Here is a 7,199-nt window from a genome sequence, read left to right as displayed (position 1 = left end):
GTAGTTTGTCACTCTTTCTTCCTAGTCTGTCTTTGTTTGGAAGCTCATTTGAAACCTGTCCACCATGGGTGACCCTGCTGGTTATTTAAAATACCGGTGGCATAGCCCTCAGAATCACAGCAATTCAAACCACCACAGCACTACAGACAGACGAGCGACGGTTGTGTGGTCGCTGTTAAACACGAATCTTCTTAGGCTATGGCCCTTAAGTCCAGCTCAATGGTGGGATTTCCGTCCTCAGATGTCACATCAGTCAAGAGGTGGAAGCGCAGCAGGGGCGACAGGGCTGTAATGAAACGCTTTGGGCTGTGCTTGTGGGTCTCTAAGTTGGGCGAGCCCGCCTCAAAGCCAAGATCCAATGGCTAGGCTGGGAGGGCGCCCTCGCATGTGGGGTAAGTAGGACAGCCTGGCTGGCCGCTGCAGTCGCTTACTGAGGCAGCGTCCCCCCCCCCGTTGGCCTGGTCTCCAGACACCTCTCACCCTGCCGTGCAGTTCTTGCACATCATTCAGCCGCCCCCGCCATTAGCGCGACCATTGGAGAGTAGAACACTTGAAACTGAGATTATGTTGGATACACATTCATTGATAATGACAAGTATAGAATGTGACTATCAGAGTAAATGACTGAAGTAGGGCAAGGACACAAATAATCGTTGTTGAAGAGGTCTGAGAAGTTGGAGAGTTGAAAGGAACATCTATGTTGGGTGTTGAAATAACCAAGATTTGTGATAGGTATAATGATGGAGGGAGAAGTGAGCCAAATGCATTTAAACAAGAACGGAGATAAAGGGGTAACTGGGAGAAGGTAGAAACAAGGCATTTCTCCTACTCTATCTACCTATGCTGTTAAACTTTTTGATGTCTGTACATTGTGTTTGCTCATCTCATTCCCACCTGGTTCCCAACTGACTGTGCTGTGAGCTCATGGAAGGAAGGGACCATACTCAGTATTTAGCCTGGAATTGTTGGTTATTTGATTTGACAGAGAGAACAAGTCTTCCTTTATTCAAGCTTTCACCTAGAATTTGTAAAATACTGGATGCTTATCCAGATGTGTGTCAGCCCTTGTAACAACTCCACTTCTAAATGTAGCACAACCATGTTAGTTGTTTCCCAGTCAAGGCAGGTCTTGGAGTTTGGGAGTCAGTTCCTGCAAGTCTACATAGTTATGGGCCAAAGGTTAGACTCTAATAAAATTGTAAAGCAGTCAACATTGTTTGTGATGCTTTTCAATCTCACTGTATGCAAATTGTAGAACCTAGTTCCTTATTCCCAGAGTCTGAAGCCTGCATTACCTTGTTAAATTTCTTCAAAGCAATGTTTCTCCAACTTAAATCAATGAGAATCACCTGGGGAGCTGTAAGGGAAAAATTGATGTTTGGTATTCAACCTTGATCAATTAAACCAGGAGCATTGATGTGAGGCCTAACAACCAGTGTTCTTTAATGTTTTTTAGGCAGTTTTCAGTGACCCAAGTTTGGCAAAGCCTTAAACTAAAGTGGTGGTTGGTAAGGTTGGACCTGTATCAGATTTTTTGCATTTTAAAAGTGATCTATTTAAGGGAGATCATTTCCAAGCCCAAACGAGCAGATCTCTAATGGCAAAAATTTGGGCATCAGTTAGGATTCTGTTAAGAAGCAGAGAGGCTTGTCTGAAGCAGTTAAATTTTGTAAGTCAAGCTAAGGTGGAAAGGGGATGCCAAGTGTAGTCATATTTTAATGATCTTGTAGTCTCAGGAGCAGCAGCAACAGTATCACTTGGGAACTTGTTAGACCTGTAAAGTTTCAGGTTCCACCTCAGGCCTACTAAATCAGATATTCTGGAGGTTGGGCACAGTCATTTCACAGTGTTTTCACAAATTCAACAGGTGATTCTGCTGTTCATTCGAGTTTGAGAACCGCTATCTGAGTGAGCTCAATCTAGTTGATCTCTGTCCAGAGTCAATCTATGGATATGATGGCTCCCTATACTAGGTGGTCTGAGATATTTTAAATGCAATAAATACTTTTCTCTTATTAACAATGCCAAGCCACATGGCAGCAACAGTTATCTGTGCCTTCTTGAATAACACTGTGATAGGTAGTTGGACAAAGATGTTTAGCTAGGTTATAACTCTTTCTCTCTCTAAACACCTTACAGTAGGTTGTTAATCATGTTTATTATCAAAGTTGATTGGGTAATAATCTCTACAGTGGTATGTATATACAGCAAAATATTTATTCTGACAAAAAACAGGGTGATGTGCTTCATGAACATTAATCTTTTGGTTGGAATTTCAATGCAAAGAGCCATACATTAATACCTTCCAGGTATTTCTACCCACAGTAGCTTTATCCATAAATGATGTCACTAATTGGAATAGACATGTCAGTAACACAGAAGTGGGAGTGTTCATCTTATGTAAAGTCTCATGCAAATGATTCGGAATTATTTCCTTCACTATGTTATTAGTTGAGAAAAATAAAGTTTTGATTGGCTTATACAAGAGTCTTACATTGGCTATTGATTATTTTTAAAATGGTTCTATTATTTTAAAGTAATAGTGATTACACAGTTTTATACGATCATATTTTTATTTATGTTGGAAAGTCATTCATATCAAATTAAGATTCATTTGTACCCTTTACAATTCTTTGAATGAAATTTTATGATTTAATAATTAAATATTTCGTTGTTCTTAACCTTAACCTGCAAACTGACTTTCTGAATCTTCAGTGATATGGGAATTACAAGAGTATTCACAGCTTCTCCAAACTATGCTTTCTCCTATTTAGCAGACATAGGGAGGGTCCAGGACAATGAGCCAAGAAACCTATGTTTCAATCTAGGCTTTGCTGAAAGTGACTTAGTACAAATGAAAAGACCTGAAATACTTGATCACTGCCCTTGGGGGAAATTGCAAGACCAGAAGGGCAAGCATAGCAAGGAAAAAAGAAAAAAAGAGACAAAGGAAGGGAGAGAGGGAGAAAAGGAAAGAGAAACAGAGAGAGAGAGAGAGAGAGAAAAAAAAGAAAAGTGCAAAGGCTGGTAATATTAAACAAGTCACAGTGAGTACAAACTACTGTACTGTATTCAATATAAAGGCTATCTAGTTCTAGGGAATAGCTCTTCCTCATCTCCTTTCCTCCTTATCCTACCTTTATTTCTCCTTCCCCTCTTACTTTCACCTCTCTTCCTCCCTTTAACTAGCCAATTGTAATTTATTAAACATCCTTTGGTCTCAGAAGTGTGTGAAGTACCATTTGCCTTTAGACCAGAGCTTACAGGGGCTTTAGACCCTTGCTACTCTAAGCATGATCCATGGACCAGCAACATCTGCATCACCTGCTTATTAGACAGAATCTTGGGTACCACTCCAGACTAAGTGAATAAAAATCTGTACTTTAACAACATTCTCCTGTGATTTGTGTGCATATTAAAGGTTGAGAAGTACTGCTTTAGAAGCTTCTCCATGACCTTCTCCTCTGACAGACAGGTCCAAAGAGGATGTATCCACTCAGAACCTGCCACACTTCTAGAACCCTCCTTGAGGCTTTTGGTCCCCTAAATTCCCTGCCACAAAGTCCTGGGCCTGCTTCCTGTACAGACAGTATGCATTTCCCTGGGCCTGAGTGGTGGCCAGGGGTGGCTGTTTAGAGGGAGGTCTGTGGAAGAAGCTTGGACAGCAGTTGAAATATCTACATGCATGTGTTCACGACTCCCTCAGTATAGGATGGGTGTGCAGGTGGGACAAGAAAGAGAGTGATTGAATGAAAACTCCCTGTGCTCTTACCAAATTTTATATTTACACCTGGTCTAACACATCATTATGAAGCTTTGTCAAGATAGTAAGGTAGGATTTTTTGTTTTAATTTAAACATTTGTTAGGTTGATACGTAATTTTTCAATATTCAGATATATGTCATGTGAACCAAGTTTACAAACCACATATCTGAACATGGTAGTGCAAATGGTTTGCGCTGGAATCTTGGTGTGGCACTGTGGATTAATGTGCTGGACTGCAAGGTGGGTTTAAACTCCAAGGTCGGCGATTCAAACTCACCAGCCACTCCTCGGAACCCCTATACAGGGTCGCTATGGGTCAGAACCGACTCAACAGCACTTGACAACAACTAACTTAAAGGTTGGAGGTTTGAACCCACCCAATGGTGCCATAGACAAAAGGCCTGGTGATCTGTTTCCATAAAGATTAGAACTCAGAAAACTCTAGCAAGGATTTTTGCTTTGTAGTACATGGGGTCGCCATGAGGCAAAATCAATTCAACATCAACTGGTTTAATTTTGGTTTGGTATGTGGGCCTCCGTTTGCACTCTAGGCTCAGTCATGCAGATTTCGGAGCAAGAATGCCTGAGATGGGATGGAAAGCTCTGTGACGTTTCCAGTGTATCATACCCTCATTCGCTTCTGGTGGCCCAGCACTGAAGTGGTCAGTCTACTTAGCATTCTCCCTGAAGCTATATTCATTTGTGTGCTTGGATACTCTTACTACACCTCATGACCTTTTACTTAGGAGATTTCCTTTAGGATAACCTTACAGGAGCTAGTCTTCTGTCCTTTGGTTAAATCTTCCTCTGGCTTGTCTACATTTTCTCCCTGTCGTTCTTTTGGGGTTCAAGCTCATAATAGAAATAACATTCCATCATAAGCACCTGATCCATCAGGGACAGATGGGAGTGCCCCCAACTTAGCATGCAATATCCTGGGCCACATGTCCATAATTTTATTTCGATAAAGGCAAGACCCAGGAATCTGTATTTTTAGCAAACATCCTAGATATTCTGATGCTGGTGAATGGTGAGTCATAGTTGGAGGAATCTTGTTCTGGAAGTGAGGTGGCTTCAACAGTCTTTGTGTGTCCTATTTCCATTTATATCTTGAGCCATGCTTGTCAATTAGCTGCACAGACACTAGTGACTCACAAGTAGCTTGGAGCTCATGAAATTTCCTGCATTCAATTTAACAAATATTTACTAGGAATCAACTCTGCATTGAATGTAATGGGAACTGGGGAACCCACCAAAGGAAAAGACACAGTTCTAGTCATGAGGACCATGAACTCCTTTCAGTCTATTTGCATAAAGTCAATTCTGTCATTAATGTCACTTAGAAATGCCTATTTTGCTTCATGGGTAGAGTCTTGTGATGGAGAGAAAATGGTACAAGGTAGAATACAAATCAATGATGTGATGCCTACTAGTTAAGCACAATGTAGTACAAACGGTTTGTGCACAACTACTAACTTAAGTGTTGGTGGTTTGAACCCATCCAAGGAGCTCTGGTAGCGTAGTGGTTACGAATAGGGCTGCGAGCTGCAAGGTCAGCAGATCAAAACTACCAGCTGTTCTGCGGGAGAAAGATGAGGCTTTCTGCTCCTGTAAAGATTTACAGCCTCGGAAACCCTGTACAGGGTTGCTATGAATCGGAACCGACCCACAGGCACAACAATGGACACCTCAGACCAAACCAAATCCAAACCTACTGACATTAAGTTGCTTCTGACTCAAAACTACCTTATAGAACAGGGTAGAATTGGCTGTTAAGGGTTTCTAAGATTGTAAATCTTTACAAGAACAAGCAGTCTCTCATCTTTTTCCCATGGTTTGAACCATCAACCTTGTGGTTAGCAGTCCAATGCTTTACCCACTGTATCACAAATGTTTCTCAAAAGAGGGGGAGAGATGCTTCGGTTTGCCAGACAGCCAGATGGTCCGGGTGAGTGGGGCTCCAGGTTCGGGGGAGGGTAATTCACGAAAACAAACCTTCCTGTGACGAACCCACACCATTACAGCCACCATAAGTCTCAGTACATCAAAATCTTAAACTAGCCTTTTTAAAAAATCACCGTACTGAGGAACTCCTAGCTTTTTAAACTTGTACTCGCCACTGGCTGCGTGTGGCACAGTCCCAACACCTCTCAGCGTGGGGGGCGAGGCTGGAACCAACTCGCACGGAAAGCATCGCTTTCAGTAAATATTGAACAGGGGGAGGAGAAAGTGAGGGTCATCTGCCCCACCATGTAATTTCGGCACTTGCAGTAGGCAGTGAGTGGGCAGGCAACAGGGACAGGAGGGGAACAAAAAAAAAAAGGGGGGGTGGGAGGAAACAAAAAAAGGCGCCTGTCTGAGGTCATCAGGCAAGGACTGTGTCTGCACAACCAAGTGGCCTCTCACCCGGACCGTTAACCCCTTCCCCACACCTCTGCCTTCCCCAGACCCGGACCAGAACTCAACTCAAACACCCACCAGAGCATGCCCTAACCTTCGGAGTGCATGCACACACCCCGCTGACCCTGCCCACGCGAAATAACAAGCAGGACATCGCAACACCCCACCTCCCGCACTGCTTGCAGCACCTCAGCACGAGCTCCGCTCTGCACACGGGACCCACCGCTAGACCCGCACCACCTGACTGATTGCTCGCGACCCAACCCTGCCCACCAGGCCCACCAGGCTCCCCCACGGGATTATTCCCTCCTCCTCAGACAGTGCGCCCGCACCCGCTGAACTCACCCACATGCTATAACAAGCGGGAGCCCTGCCCAGCCTCCCAGAACCCCTGTGGAACCCACCCTGCCGCAAAGCTTATTGAACTGCAAGGGTGGTGATTCATGCCCAGCAGCCAATCCTCAGGACACCGCGCACTCAGCCTAGGCTAAGACGCAGAAGTGCACCTATCTGGGTCTGCTTCTTGCACTGGTCTAGCAGGAGCCCTGGCGTGGCTCTAAGGGTTGAGACGGCATACTACAGAGCCTTATGAACTGCAAGATCGGTGGTTCAAGCTCACCAGCTTCTCCTCAGGAACCCTATCTAGGTCTCCCTTTTATAGCCGATTTAGCAGGAGTCCCAGCGTGGCTCGGAGGGCTGGGGCGCCACTACAGAGCCACAGGGCCGTTATGGGTCGATTGACCCAACAGCGCCTAACAACCAGGAGAGGAGGGCAGAGTGACCGAAAGAGAGTTAAGACATTAAAGGCATACCTACATTAAGCCACAGACTTATCTTTTTTTTCTTTCTTTTTTCTCTCCCTCTTTTTTGTGAGTGGAGAATACGGTATTGAGTCTTGTTTTGGCTGGTACTACATCATTTTCTTCTAATTTTATTGTATATATATATATGTTGTTGTTGTTAAGTGCCGTCGAGTCGGTTCCGACCCATAGCTACCCTGTACAGGGTTTCCAAGGCTGTAAATCTTTACAGGA

Source organism: Chrysochloris asiatica, unplaced genomic scaffold (genome assembly GCF_000296735.1).
Source record: "Chrysochloris asiatica unplaced genomic scaffold, ChrAsi1.0 scaffold00062, whole genome shotgun sequence".
Classification (NCBI taxonomy): domain Eukaryota; kingdom Metazoa; phylum Chordata; class Mammalia; order Afrosoricida; family Chrysochloridae; genus Chrysochloris; species Chrysochloris asiatica.
The sequence above is the reverse complement of the archived record's forward strand: the minus strand, read 5'-3'. Positions refer to the sequence as shown.